The sequence below is a fragment of the Lipophrys pholis genome (genome assembly GCF_963383615.2).
Source record: "Lipophrys pholis genome assembly, chromosome: 12".
NCBI lineage: Eukaryota > Metazoa > Chordata > Actinopteri > Blenniiformes > Blenniidae > Lipophrys > Lipophrys pholis.
The window spans coordinates 113,529-130,106 of record NC_137641.1 but is presented as its reverse complement, the minus strand read 5'-3'; positions in this window follow the sequence as shown (position 1 = coordinate 130,106).

Here is a 16,578-nt window from a genome sequence, read left to right as displayed (position 1 = left end):
ATATGCTGAATCAATATTGTATGTGGTTGATCAGTGAAAGTACGATTTTGTTCTTGGGAAATATAAACATTTTTCCAAAATCAAACTCAGTATCTCGTCTGGAGCACGTTTTTGGCCATAAATGATGAAAATGACAATATTACTATAAATCCAATGAATAAACAAGTTGAAACTGCTTGAATATGCTGAATCAATATTGTATGTGGTTGATCAGTGAAAGTACGAGTTAGTTCTTGTGAAATATAAACTTTCTTCCAAAACTGAGGTCGGTTTCTCGTCTGGAGCACGTTTTTGGCCACAAATGATGAAAATGACAATATTACTCTAAATCCAATGAATAAACAAGTTGAAACTGCTCTAATATGCTGAATCAATATTGTATTTGGTTGATCAGTGAAAGTACGAGTTAGTTCTTGTGAAAAATAAACTTTCTTCCAAAATTGAGGTCGGTTTCTCGTCTGGAGCACGTTTTTGGCCACAAATGATGAAGATGACACTATTACTCTAAATCCAATGAATAAACAAGTTGAAACTGCTCTAATATGCTGAATCAATATTGTATGTGGTTGATCAGTGAAAGTACGAGTTAGTTCTTGTGAAATATAAACATTTTTCCAAAATCAAGCTCGGTTTCTCGTCTGGAGCACGTTTATGGCCAAAATGATGAAAATGACAATATTACTCTAAATCCAATGAATAAACAAGTTGAAACTGCTCTAATATGCTGAATCAATATTGTATGTGGTTGATCAGTGAAAGTACGAGTTAGTTCTTGTGAAATATAAACTTTCTTCCAAAATTGAGGTCGGTTTCTCGTCTGGAGCACGTTTATGGCCAAAATGATGAAAATGACAATATTACTCTAAATCCAATGAATAAACAAGTTGAAACTGCTCTAAATATGCTGAATCAATATTGTATGTGGTTGATCAGTGAAAGTACGAGTTAGTTCTTGTGAAATATAAACTTTCTTCCAAAACTGAGGTCGGTTTCTCGTCTGGAGCACGTTTTTGGCCACAAATGATGAAAATGACAATATTACTCTAAATCCAATGAATAAACAAGTTGAAACTGCTCTAATATGCTGAATCAATATTGTATTTGGTTGATCAGTGAAAGTACGAGTTAGTTCTTGTGAAAAATAAACTTTCTTCCAAAATTGAGGTCGGTTTCTCGTCTGGAGCACGTTTTTGGCCACAAATGATGAAGATGACACTATTACTCTAAATCCAATGAATAAACAAGTTGAAACTGCTCTAATATGCTGAATCAATATTGTATGTGGTTGATCAGTGAAAGTACGAGTTAGTTCTTGTGAAATATAAACATTTTTCCAAAATCAAGCTCGGTTTCTCGTCTGGAGCACGTTTATGGCCAAAATGATGAAAATGACAATATTACTGTAAATCCAATGAATAATCAAGTTGAAACTGCTTGAATATGCTGAATCAATATTGTATGTGGTTGATCAGTGAAAGTACGAGTTAGTTCTTGTGAAATATAAACTTTCTTCCAAAATTGAGGTCGGTTTCTCGTTTGGAGCACGTTTTTGGCCACAAATGATGAAAATGACATTATTACTGTAAATCCAATGAATAAACAAGTTGAAACTGCTCTAATATGCTGAATCAATATTGAATGTGGTTGATCAGTTAAACTACGAGTTAGTTCTTTTGAAATATAAACTTTTGTCCAAAATTGAGTTCGGTTTCTCGTCTGGAGCACGTTTAGGCCACAAATGATGAAAATGACAATATTACTCTAAATCCAATGAATAAACAAGTTGAAACTGCTCTAATATGCTGAATCAATATTGTATGTGGTTGATCAGTGAAAGTACGAGTTAGTTCTTGTGAAATATAAACATTTTTCCAAAATCAAGCTCGGTTTCTCGTCTGGAGCACGTTTATGGCCAAAATGATGAAAATGACAATATTACTCTAAATCCAATGAATAAACAAGTTGAAACTGCTCTAATATGCTGAATCAATATTGTATGTGGTTGATCAGTGAAAGTACGAGTTAGTTCTTGTGAAATATAAACTTTCTTCCAAAATTGAGGTCGGTTTCTCGTCTGGAGCACGTTTATGGCCAAAATGATGAAAATGACAATATTACTCTAAATCCAATGAATAAACAAGTTGAAACTGCTCTAAATATGCTGAATCAATATTGTATGTGGTTGATCAGTGAAAGTACGAGTTAGTTCTTGTGAAATATAAACTTTCTTCCAAAACTGAGGTCGGTTTCTCGTCTGGAGCACGTTTTTGGCCACAAATGATGAAAATGACAATATTACTCTAAATCCAATGAATAAACAAGTTGAAACTGCTCTAATATGCTGAATCAATATTGTATTTGGTTGATCAGTGAAAGTACGAGTTAGTTCTTGTGAAAAATAAACTTTCTTCCAAAATTGAGGTCGGTTTCTCGTCTGGAGCACGTTTTTGGCCACAAATGATGAAGATGACACTATTACTCTAAATCCAATGAATAAACAAGTTGAAACTGCTCTAATATGCTGAATCAATATTGTATGTGGTTGATCAGTGAAAGTACGAGTTAGTTCTTGTGAAATATAAACATTTTTCCAAAATCAAGCTCGGTTTCTCGTCTGGAGCACGTTTATGGCCAAAATGATGAAAATGACAATATTACTGTAAATCCAATGAATAATCAAGTTGAAACTGCTTGAATATGCTGAATCAATATTGTATGTGGTTGATCAGTGAAAGTACGAGTTAGTTCTTGTGAAATATAAACTTTCTTCCAAAATTGAGGTCGGTTTCTCGTTTGGAGCACGTTTTTGGCCACAAATGATGAAAATGACATTATTACTGTAAATCCAATGAATAAACAAGTTGAAACTGCTCTAATATGCTGAATCAATATTGAATGTGGTTGATCAGTTAAACTACGAGTTAGTTCTTTTGAAATATAAACTTTTGTCCAAAATTGAGTTCGGTTTCTCGTCTGGAGCACGTTTAGGCCACAAATGATGAAAATGACAATATTACTCTAAATCCAATGAATAAACAAGTTGAAACTGCTTGAATATGCTGAATCAATATTGTATGTGGTTGATCAGTGAAAGTACGAGTTAGTTCTTGTGAAATATAAACTATTTTCCAAAATTAAACTCAGTTTCTCGTCTGGAGCACGTTTTTGGCCACAAATGATGAAGATGACAATATTACTCTAAATCCAATGAATAAACAAGTTGAAACTGCTCTAATATGCTGAATCAATATTGTATGTGGTTGATCAGTGAAAGTACGAGTTAGTTCTTGTGAAATATAAACTTTCTTCCAAAATTGAGGTCGGTTTCTCGTCTGGAGCACGTTTTTGGCCACAAATGATGAAAATGACAATATTACTCTAAATCCAATGAATAAACAAGTTGAAACTGCTCTAATATGCTGAATCAATATTGTATGTGGTTGATCAAGTGAAAGTACGATTTTGTTCTTGGGAAATATAAACATTTTTCCAAAATCAAACTCAGTATCTCGTCTGGAGCACGTTTCTGGCCACAAATGATGAAAATGACAATATTACTGTAAATCCAATGAATAAACAAGTTGAAACTGCTTGAATATGCTGAATCAATATTGTATGTGGTTGATCAGTGAAAGTACGAGTTAGTTCTTGTGAAATATAAACATTTTTCCAAAATCAAGCTCGGTTTCTCGTCTGGAGCACGTTTATGGCCAAAATGATGAAAATGACAATATTACTCTAAATCCAATGAATAAACAAGTTGAAACTGCTCTAAATATGCTGAATCAATATTGTATGTGGTTGATCAGTGAAAGTACGAGTTAGTTCTTGTGAAATATAAACTTTCTTCCAAAATTGAGGTCGGTTTCTCGTCTGGAGCACGTTTTTGGCCACAAATGATGAAAATGACAATATTACTCTAAATCCAATGAATAAACAAGTTGAAACTGCTCTAATATGCTGAATCAATATTGTATGTGGTTGATCAGTGAAAGTAAGATTTTGTTCTTGGGAAATATAAACTATTTTCCAAAATTAAACTCAGTTTCTCGTCTGGAGCACGTTTTTGGCCACAAATGATGAAGATGACAATATTACTCTAAATCCAATGAATAAACAAGTTGAAACTGCTTGAATATGCTGAATCAATATTGTATGTGGTTGATCAGTGAAAGTACGAGTTAGTTCTTGTGAAATATAAACTTTCTTCCAAAATTGAGGTCGGTTTCTCGTCTGGAGCACGTTTATGGCCAAAATGATGAAAATGACAATATTACTCTAAATCCAATGAATAAACAAGTTGAAACTGCTCTAATATGCTGAATCAATATTGTATGTGGTTGATCAGTGAAAGTACGAGTTAGTTCTTGGGAAATATAAACATTTTTCCAAAATCAAACTCAGTATCTCGTCTGGAGCACGTTTTTGGCCATACATGATGAAAATGACAATATTACTATAAATCCAATGAATAAACAAGTTGAAACTGCTTGAATATGCTGATTCAATATTGTATGTGGTTGATCAGTGAAAGTACGAGTTAGTTCTTGTGAAATATAAACATTTTTCCAAAATCAAGCTCGGTTTCTCGTCTGGAGCACGTTTAAAGCCAAAATGATGAAAATGACAATATTACTGTAAATCCAATGAATAATCAAGTTGAAACTGCTTGAATATGCTGAATCAATATTGTATGTGGTTGATCAGTGAAAGTACGAGTTAGTTCTTGTAAAATATAAACTTTCTTCCAAAATTGAGGTCGGTTTCTCGTCTGGAGCACGTTTTTGGCCACAAATGATGAAAATGACAATATTACTCTAAATCCAATGAATAAACAAGTTGAAACTGCTCTAATATGCTGAATCAATATTGTATGTGGTTGATCAGTGAAAGTACGATTTTGTTCTTGGGAAATATAAACATTTTTCCAAAATCAAACTCAGTATCTCGTCTGGAGCACGTTTTTGGCCATACATGATGAAAATGACAATATTACTATAAATCCAATGAATAAACAAGTTGAAACTGCTTGAATATGCTGAATCAATATTGTATGTGGTTGATCAGTGAAAGTACGAGTTAGTTCTTGTGAAATATAAAAAATTTTCCAAAATCAAGCTCGGTTTCTCGTCTGGAGCACGTTTATGGCCAAAATGATGAAAATGACAATATTACTGTAAATCCAATGAATAAACAAGTTGAAACTGCTTGAATATGCTGAATCAATATTGTATGTGGTTGATCAGTGAAAGTACGAGTTAGTTCTTGTGAAAAATAAACTTTCTTCCAAAATTGAGGTCGGTTTCTCGTTTGGACGACGTTTTTGGCCACAAATGATGAAAATGACATTATTACTGTAAATCCAATGAATAAACAAGTTGAAACTGCTCTAATATGCTGAATCAATATTGAATGTGGTTGATCAGTGAAACTACGAGTTAGTTCTTGTGAAATATAAACTTTTGTCCAAAATTGAGTTCGGTTTCTCGTCTGGAGCACGTTTAGGCCACAAATGATGAAAATTACAATATTACTCTAAATCCAATGAATAAACAAGTTGAAACTGCTTTAATATGCTGAATCAATATTGTATGTGGTTGATCAGTGAAAGTACGAGTTAGTTCTTGTGAAATATAAACTTTCTTCCAAAATTGAGGTCGGTTTCTCGTCTGGAGCACGTTTTTGGCCACAAATGATGAAAATGACAATATTACTCTAAATCCAATGAATAAACAAGTTGAAACTGCTCTAATATGCTGAATCAATATTGTATGTGGTTGATCAGTGAAAGTAAGATTTTGTTCTTGGGAAATATAAACATTTTTCCAAAATCAAACTCAGTATCTCGTCTGGAGCACGTTTTTGGCCATAAATGATGAAAATGACAATATTACTATAAATCCAATGAATAAACAAGTTGAAACTGCTTGAATATGCTGAATCAATATTGTATGTGGTTGATCAGTGAAAGTACGAGTTAGTTCTTGTGAAATATAAACATTTTTCCAAAATCAAGCTCGGTTTCTCGTCTGGAGCACGTTTATGGCCAAAATGATGAAAATGACAATATTACTCTTAATCCAATGAATAAACAAGTTGAAACTGCTCTAAATATGCTGAATCAATATTGTATGTGGTTGATCAGTGAAAGTACGAGTTAGTTCTTGTGAAATATAAACTTTCTTCCAAAATTGAGGTCGGTTTCTCGTCTGGAGCACGTTTTTGGCCACAAATGATGAAAATGACACTATTACTCTAAATCCAATGAATAAACAAGTTGAAACTGCTCTAATATGCTGAATCAATATTGTATGTGGTTGATCAGTGAAAGTACGAGTTAGTTCTTGTGAAATATAAACATTTTTCCAAAATCAAGCTCGGTTTCTCGTCTGGAGCACGTTTATGGCCAAAATGATGAAAATGACAATATTACTGTAAATCCAATGAATAAACAAGTTGAAACTGCTCTAATATGCTGAATCAATATTGTATGTGGTTGATCAGTGAAAGTACGAGTTAGTTCTTGTGAAATATAAAAAATTTTCCAAAATCAAGCTCGGTTTCTCGTCTGGAGCACGTTTATGGCCAAAATGATGAAAATGACAATATTACTGTAAATCCAATGAATAAACAAGTTGAAACTGCTTGAATATGCTGAATCAATATTGTATGTGGTTGATCAGTGAAAGTACGAGTTAGTTCTTGTGAAAAATAAACTTTCTTCCAAAATTGAGGTCGGTTTCTCGTTCGGAGGACGTTTTTGGCCACAAATGATGAAAATGACATTATTACTGTAAATCCAATGAATAAACAAGTTGAAACTGCTCTAATATGCTGAATCAATATTGAATGTGGTTGATCAGTGAAACTACGAGTTAGTTCTTGTGAAATATAAACTTTTGTCCAAAATTGAGTTCGGTTTCTCGTCTGGAGCACGTTTAGGCCACAAATGATGAAAATGACAATATTACTCTAAATCCGATGAATAAACAAGTTGAAACTGCTTGAATATGCTGAATCAATATTGTATGTGGTTGATCAGTGAAAGTACGAGTTAGTTCTTGTGAAATATAAACTTTCTTCCAAAATTGAGGTCGGTTTCTCGTCTGGAGCACGTTTTTGGCCACAAATGATGAAAATGACAATATTACTCTAAATCCAATGAATAAACAAGTTGAAACTGCTCTAATATGCTGAATCAATATTGTATTTGGTTGATCAGTGAAAGTACGAGTTAGTTCTTGTGAAAAATAAACATTTTTCCAAAATCAAGCTCGGTTTCTCGTCTGGAGCACGTTTATGGCCATAAATGATGAAAATGACAATATTACTATAAATCCAATGAATAAACAAGTTGAAACTGCTTGAATATGCTGAATAAATATTGTATGTGGTTGATCAGTGAAAGTACGAGTTAGTTCTTGTGAAATATAAACATTTTTCCAAAATCAAGCTCGGTTTCTCGTCTGGAGCACGTTTAAAGCCAAAATGATGAAAATGACAATATTACTGTAAATCCAAAGAATAAACAAGTTGAAACTGCTTGAATATGCTGAATCAATATTGTATGTGGTTGATCAGTGAAAGTACGATTTTGTTCTTGGGAAATATAAACATTTTTCCAAAATCAAACTCAGTATCTCGTCTGGAGCACGTTTTTGGCCATAAATGATGAAAATGACAATATTACTATAAATCCAATGAATAAACAAGTTGAAACTGCTTGAATATGCTGAATCAATATTGTATGTGGTTGATCAGTGAAAGTACGAGTTAGTTCTTGTGAAATATAAACTTTCTTCCAAAACTGAGGTCGGTTTCTCGTCTGGAGCACGTTTTTGGCCACAAATGATGAAAATGACAATATTACTCTAAATCCAATGAATAAACAAGTTGAAACTGCTCTAATATGCTGAATCAATATTGTATTTGGTTGATCAGTGAAAGTACGAGTTAGTTCTTGTGAAAAATAAACTTTCTTCCAAAATTGAGGTCGGTTTCTCGTCTGGAGCACGTTTTTGGCCACAAATGATGAAGATGACACTATTACTCTAAATCCAATGAATAAACAAGTTGAAACTGCTCTAATATGCTGAATCAATATTGTATGTGGTTGATCAGTGAAAGTACGAGTTAGTTCTTGTGAAATATAAACATTTTTCCAAAATCAAGCTCGGTTTCTCGTCTGGAGCACGTTTATGGCCAAAATGATGAAAATGACAATATTACTGTAAATCCAATGAATAATCAAGTTGAAACTGCTTGAATATGCTGAATCAATATTGTATGTGGTTGATCAGTGAAAGTACGAGTTAGTTCTTGTGAAATATAAACTTTCTTCCAAAATTGAGGTCGGTTTCTCGTCTGGAGCACGTTTATGGCCAAAATGATGAAAATGACAATATTACTCTAAATCCAATGAATAAACAAGTTGAAACTGCTCTAATATGCTGAATCAATATTGTATGTGGTTGATCAGTGAAAGTACGAGTTAGTTCTTGTGAAATATAAACTTTCTTCCAAAATTGAGGTCGGTTTCTCGTCTGGAGCACGTTTTTGGCCACAAATGATGAAAATGACAATATTACTCTAAATCCAATGAATAAACAAGTTGAAACTGCTCTAATATGCTGAATCAATATTGTATGTGGTTGATCAGTGAAAGTACGATTTTGTTCTGGGGAAATATAAACATTTTTCCAAAATCAAACTCAGTATCTCGTCTGGAGCACGTTTCTGGCCACAAATGATGAAAATGACAATATTACTGTAAATCCAATGAATAAACAAGTTGAAACTGCTTGAATATGCTGAATCAATATTGTATGTGGTTGATCAGTGAAAGTACGAGTTAGTTCTTGTGAAATATAAACTTTCTTCCAAAATTGAGGTCGGTTTCTCGTCTGGAGCACGTTTTTGGCCACAAATGATGAAAATGACAATATTACTCTAAATCCAATGAATAAACAAGTTGAAACTGCTCTAATATGCTGAATCAATATTGTATGTGGTTGATCAGTGAAAGTACGAGTTAGTTCTTGTGAAAAATAAACTTTCTTCCAAAATTGAGGTCGGTTTCTCGTCTTGAGCACGTTTTTGGCCAAAATGATGAAAATGACAATATTACTCTAAATCCAATGAATAAACAAGTTGAAACTGCTCTAATATGCTGAATCAATATTGTATGTGGTTGATCAGTGAAAGTACGAGTTAGTTCTTGTGAAATATAAAAAATTTTCCAAAATCAAGCTCGGTTTCTCGTCTGGAGCACGTTTATGGCCAAAATGATGAAAATGACAATATTACTGTAAATCCAATGAATAAACAAGTTGAAACTGCTTGAATATGCTGAATCAATATTGTATGTGGTTGATCAGTGAAAGTACGAGTTAGTTCTTGTGAAAAATAAACTTTCTTCCAAAATTGAGGTCGGTTTCTCGTTTGGACGACGTTTTTGGCCACAAATGATGAAAATGACATTATTACTGTAAATCCAATGAATAAACAAGTTGAAACTGCTCTAATATGCTGAATCAATATTGAATGTGGTTGATCAGTGAAACTACGAGTTAGTTCTTGTGAAATATAAACTTTTGTCCAAAATTGAGTTCGGTTTCTCGTCTGGAGCACGTTTAGGCCACAAATGATGAAAATTACAATATTACTCTAAATCCAATGAATAAACAAGTTGAAACTGCTTTAATATGCTGAATCAATATTGTATGTGGTTGATCAGTGAAAGTACGAGTTAGTTCTTGTGAAATATAAACTTTCTTCCAAAATTGAGGTCGGTTTCTCGTCTGGAGCACGTTTTTGGCCACAAATGATGAAAATGACAATATTACTCTAAATCCAATGAATAAACAAGTTGAAACTGCTCTAATATGCTGAATCAATATTGTATGTGGTTGATCAGTGAAAGTAAGATTTTGTTCTTGGGAAATATAAACATTTTTCCAAAATCAAACTCAGTATCTCGTCTGGAGCACGTTTTTGGCCATAAATGATGAAAATGACAATATTACTATAAATCCAATGAATAAACAAGTTGAAACTGCTTGAATATGCTGAATCAATATTGTATGTGGTTGATCAGTGAAAGTACGAGTTAGTTCTTGTGAAATATAAACATTTTTCCAAAATCAAGCTCGGTTTCTCGTCTGGAGCACGTTTATGGCCAAAATGATGAAAATGACAATATTACTCTTAATCCAATGAATAAACAAGTTGAAACTGCTCTAAATATGCTGAATCAATATTGTATGTGGTTGATCAGTGAAAGTACGAGTTAGTTCTTGTGAAATATAAACTTTCTTCCAAAATTGAGGTCGGTTTCTCGTCTGGAGCACGTTTTTGGCCACAAATGATGAAAATGACACTATTACTCTAAATCCAATGAATAAACAAGTTGAAACTGCTCTAATATGCTGAATCAATATTGTATGTGGTTGATCAGTGAAAGTACGAGTTAGTTCTTGTGAAATATAAACATTTTTCCAAAATCAAGCTCGGTTTCTCGTCTGGAGCACGTTTATGGCCAAAATGATGAAAATGACAATATTACTGTAAATCCAATGAATAAACAAGTTGAAACTGCTCTAATATGCTGAATCAATATTGTATGTGGTTGATCAGTGAAAGTACGAGTTAGTTCTTGTGAAATATAAAAAATTTTCCAAAATCAAGCTCGGTTTCTCGTCTGGAGCACGTTTATGGCCAAAATGATGAAAATGACAATATTACTGTAAATCCAATGAATAAACAAGTTGAAACTGCTTGAATATGCTGAATCAATATTGTATGTGGTTGATCAGTGAAAGTACGAGTTAGTTCTTGTGAAAAATAAACTTTCTTCCAAAATTGAGGTCGGTTTCTCGTTCGGAGGACGTTTTTGGCCACAAATGATGAAAATGACATTATTACTGTAAATCCAATGAATAAACAAGTTGAAACTGCTCTAATATGCTGAATCAATATTGAATGTGGTTGATCAGTGAAACTACGAGTTAGTTCTTGTGAAATATAAACTTTTGTCCAAAATTGAGTTCGGTTTCTCGTCTGGAGCACGTTTAGGCCACAAATGATGAAAATGACAATATTACTCTAAATCCGATGAATAAACAAGTTGAAACTGCTTGAATATGCTGAATCAATATTGTATGTGGTTGATCAGTGAAAGTACGAGTTAGTTCTTGTGAAATATAAACTTTCTTCCAAAATTGAGGTCGGTTTCTCGTCTGGAGCACGTTTTTGGCCACAAATGATGAAAATGACAATATTACTCTAAATCCAATGAATAAACAAGTTGAAACTGCTCTAATATGCTGAATCAATATTGTATTTGGTTGATCAGTGAAAGTACGAGTTAGTTCTTGTGAAAAATAAACATTTTTCCAAAATCAAGCTCGGTTTCTCGTCTGGAGCACGTTTATGGCCATAAATGATGAAAATGACAATATTACTATAAATCCAATGAATAAACAAGTTGAAACTGCTTGAATATGCTGAATAAATATTGTATGTGGTTGATCAGTGAAAGTACGAGTTAGTTCTTGTGAAATATAAACATTTTTCCAAAATCAAGCTCGGTTTCTCGTCTGGAGCACGTTTAAAGCCAAAATGATGAAAATGACAATATTACTGTAAATCCAAAGAATAAACAAGTTGAAACTGCTTGAATATGCTGAATCAATATTGTATGTGGTTGATCAGTGAAAGTACGATTTTGTTCTTGGGAAATATAAACATTTTTCCAAAATCAAACTCAGTATCTCGTCTGGAGCACGTTTTTGGCCATAAATGATGAAAATGACAATATTACTATAAATCCAATGAATAAACAAGTTGAAACTGCTTGAATATGCTGAATCAATATTGTATGTGGTTGATCAGTGAAAGTACGAGTTAGTTCTTGTGAAATATAAACTTTCTTCCAAAACTGAGGTCGGTTTCTCGTCTGGAGCACGTTTTTGGCCACAAATGATGAAAATGACAATATTACTCTAAATCCAATGAATAAACAAGTTGAAACTGCTCTAATATGCTGAATCAATATTGTATTTGGTTGATCAGTGAAAGTACGAGTTAGTTCTTGTGAAAAATAAACTTTCTTCCAAAATTGAGGTCGGTTTCTCGTCTGGAGCACGTTTTTGGCCACAAATGATGAAGATGACACTATTACTCTAAATCCAATGAATAAACAAGTTGAAACTGCTCTAATATGCTGAATCAATATTGTATGTGGTTGATCAGTGAAAGTACGAGTTAGTTCTTGTGAAATATAAACATTTTTCCAAAATCAAGCTCGGTTTCTCGTCTGGAGCACGTTTATGGCCAAAATGATGAAAATGACAATATTACTGTAAATCCAATGAATAATCAAGTTGAAACTGCTTGAATATGCTGAATCAATATTGTATGTGGTTGATCAGTGAAAGTACGAGTTAGTTCTTGTGAAATATAAACTTTCTTCCAAAATTGAGGTCGGTTTCTCGTCTGGAGCACGTTTATGGCCAAAATGATGAAAATGACAATATTACTCTAAATCCAATGAATAAACAAGTTGAAACTGCTCTAATATGCTGAATCAATATTGTATGTGGTTGATCAGTGAAAGTACGAGTTAGTTCTTGGGAAATATAAACATTTTTCCAAAATCAAACTCAGTATCTCGTCTGGAGCACGTTTTTGGCCATACATGATGAAAATGACAATATTACTGTAAATCCAATGAATAAACAAGTTGAAACTGCTTGAATATGCTGAATCAATATTGTATGTGGTTGATCAGTGAAAGTACGAGTTAGTTCTTGTGAAATATAAACATTTTTCCAAAATCAAGCTCGGTTTCTCGTCTGGAGCACGTTTATGGCCAAAATGATGAAAATGACAATATTACTCTAAATCCAATGAATAAACAAGTTGAAACTGCTCTAAATATGCTGAATCAATATTGTATGTGGTTGATCAGTGAAAGTACGAGTTAGTTCTTGTGAAATATAAACTTTCTTCCAAAACTGAGGTCGGTTTCTCGTCTGGAGCACGTTTTTGGCCACAAATGATGAAAATGACAATATTACTGTAAATCCAATGAATAATAAAGTTGAAACTGCTTGAATATGCTGAATCAATATTGTATGTGGTTGATCAGTGAAAGTACGAGTTAGTTCTTGTGAAATATAAACTTTCTTCCAAAATTGAGGTCGGTTTCTCGTCTGGAGCACGTTTTTGGCCACAAATGATGAAAATGACAATATTACTCTAAATCCAATGAATAAACAAGTTGAAACTGCTCTAAATATGCTGAATCAATATTGTATGTGGTTGATCAGTGAAAGTACGAGTTAGTTCTTGTGAAATATAAACTTTCTTCCAAAACTGAGGTCGGTTTCTCGTCTGGAGCACGTTTATGGCCAAAATGATGAAAATGACAATATTACTGTAAATCCAATGAATAATAAAGTTGAAACTGCTTGAATATGCTGAATCAATATTGTATGTGGTTGATCAGTGAAAGTACGAGTTAGTTCTTGTGAAATATAAACTTTCTTCCAAAATTGAGGTCGGTTTCTCGTCTGGAGCACGTTTTTGGCCACAAATGATGAAAATGACACTATTACTCTAAATCCAATGAATAATCAATTTGAAACTGCTCTAATATGCTGAATCAATATTGTATGTGGTTGATCAGTGAAAGTACGAGTTAGTTCTTGTGAAATATAAATATTTTTCCAAAATCAAGCTCGGTTTCTCGTCTGGAGCACGTTTATGGCCAAAATGATGAAAATGACAATATTACTGTAAATCCAAAGAATAAACAAGTTGAAACTGCTTGAATATGCTGAATCAATATTGTATGTGGTTGATCAGTGAAAGTACGAGTTAGTTCTTGTGAAATATAAACTTTCTTCCAAAATTGAGGTCGGTTTCTCGTCTGGAGCACGTTTATGGCCAAAATGATGAAAATGACAATATTACTCTAAATCCAATGAATAAACAAGTTGAAACTGCTCTAAATATGCTGAATCAATATTGTATGTGGTTGATCAGTGAAAGTACGAGTTAGTTCTTGTGAAATATAAACTTTCTTCCAAAATTGAGGTCGGTTTCTCGTCTGGAGCACGTTTTTGGCCACAAATGATGAAAATGACACTATTACTCTAAATCCAATGAATAAACAAGTTGAAACTGCTCTAATATGCTGAATCAATATTGTATGTGGTTGATCAGTGAAAGTACGATTTTGTTCTTGGGAAATATAAACATTTTTCCAAAATCAAACTCAGTATCTCGTCTGGAGCACGTTTTTGGCCATACATGATGAAAATGACAATATTACTATAAATCCAATGAATAAACAAGTTGAAACTGCTTGAATATGCTGAATCAATATTGTATGTGGTTGATCAGTGAAAGTACGAGTTAGTTCTTGTGAAATATAAACATTTTTCCAAAATCAAGCTCGGTTTCTCGTCTGGAGCACGTTTATGGCCAAAATGATGAAAATGACAATATTACTGTAAATCCAAAGAATAAACAAGTTGAAACTGCTTGAATATGCTGAATCAATATTGTATGTGGTTGATCAGTGAAAGTACGAGTTAGTTCTTGTGAAATATAAACTTTCTTCCAAAATTGAGGTCGGTTTCTCGTCTGGAGCACGTTTATGGCCAAAATGATGAAAATGACAATATTACTCTAAATCCAATGAATAAACAAGTTTAAACTGCTCTAAATATGCTGAATCAATATTGTATGTGGTTGATCAGTGAAAGTACGAGTTAGTTCTTGTGAAATATAAACTTTCTTCCAAAACTGAGGTCGGTTTCTCGTCTGGAGCACGTTTTTGGCCACAAATGATGAAAATGACAATATTACTCTAAATCCAATGAATAAACAAGTTGAAACTGCTCTAATATGCTGAATCAATATTGTATTTGGTTGATCAGTGAAAGTACGAGTTAGTTCTTGCGAAAAATAAACTTTCTTCCAAAATTGAGGTCGGTTTCTCGTCTGGAGCACGTTTTTGGCCACAAATGATGAAGATGACACTATTACTCTAAATCCAATGAATAAACAAGTTGAAACTGCTTGAATATGCTGAATCAATATTGTATGTGGTTGATCAGTGAAAGTACGAGTTAGTTCTTGTGAAATATAAACTTTCTTCCAAAATTGAGGTCGGTTTCTCGTCTGGAGCACGTTTTTGGCCACAAATGATGAAAATGACAATATTACTGTAAATCCAATGAATAATCAAGTTGAAACTGCTTGAATATGCTGAATCAATATTGTATGTGGTTGATCAGTGAAAGTACGAGTTAGTTCTTGTGAAATATAAACATTTTTCCAAAATCAAGCTCGGTTTCTCGTCTGGAGCACGTTTATGGCCAAAATGATGAAAATGACAATATTACTATAAATCCAATGAATAAACAAGTTGAAACTGCTCTAATATGCTGAATCAATATTGTATGTGGTTGATCAGTGAAAGTACGAGTTAGTTCTTGTGAAATATAAACATTTTTCCAAAATCAAGCTCGGTTTCTCGTCTGGAGCACGTTTATGGCCAAAATGATGAAAATGACAATATTACTATAAATCCAATGAATAAACAAGTTGAAACTGCTCTAATATGCTGAATCAATATTGTATGTGGTTGATCAGTGAAAGTACGAGTTAGTTCTTGTGAAATATAAACATTTTTCCAAAATCAAGCTCGGTTTCTCGTCTGGAGCACGTTTATGGCCAAAATGATGAAAATGACAATATTACTGTAAATCCAATGAATAAACAAGTTGAAACTGCTCTAATATATGCTGAATCAATATTGTATGTGGTTGATCAGTGAAAGTACGATTTTGTTCTTGGGAAATATAAACATTTTTCCAAAATCAAACTCAGTATCTCGTCTGGAGCACGTTTCTGGCCACAAATGATGAAAATGACAATATTACTGTAAATCCAATGAATAATCAATTTGAAACTGCTTGAATATGCTGAATCAATATTGTATGTGGTTGATCAGTGAAAGTACGAGTTAGTTCTTGTGAAATATAAACTTTCTTCCAAAATTGAGGTCGGTTTCTCGTCTGGAGCACGTTTTTGGCCACAAATGATGAAAATGACAATATTACTCTAAATCCAATGAATAAACAAGTTGAAACTGCTCTAATATGCTGAATCAATATTGTATGTGGTTGATCAGTGAAAGTACGAGTTAGTTCTTGTGAAATATAAACATTTTTCCAAAATCAAGCTCGGTTTCTCGTCTGGAGCACGTTTATGGCCAAAATGATGAAAATGACAATATTACTCTAAATCCAATGAATAAACAAGCTGAAACTGCTCTAATATGCTGAATCAATATTGTATGTGGTTGATCAGTGAAAGTACGAGTTAGTTCTTGTGAAAAATAAACTTTCTTCCAAAATTGAGGTCGGTTTCTCGTTTGGAGCACGTTTTTGGCCACAAATGATGAAAATGACATTATTACTGTAAATCCAATGAATAAACAAGTTGAAACTGCTCTAATATGCTGAATCAATATTGAATGTGGTTGATCAGTTAAACTACGAG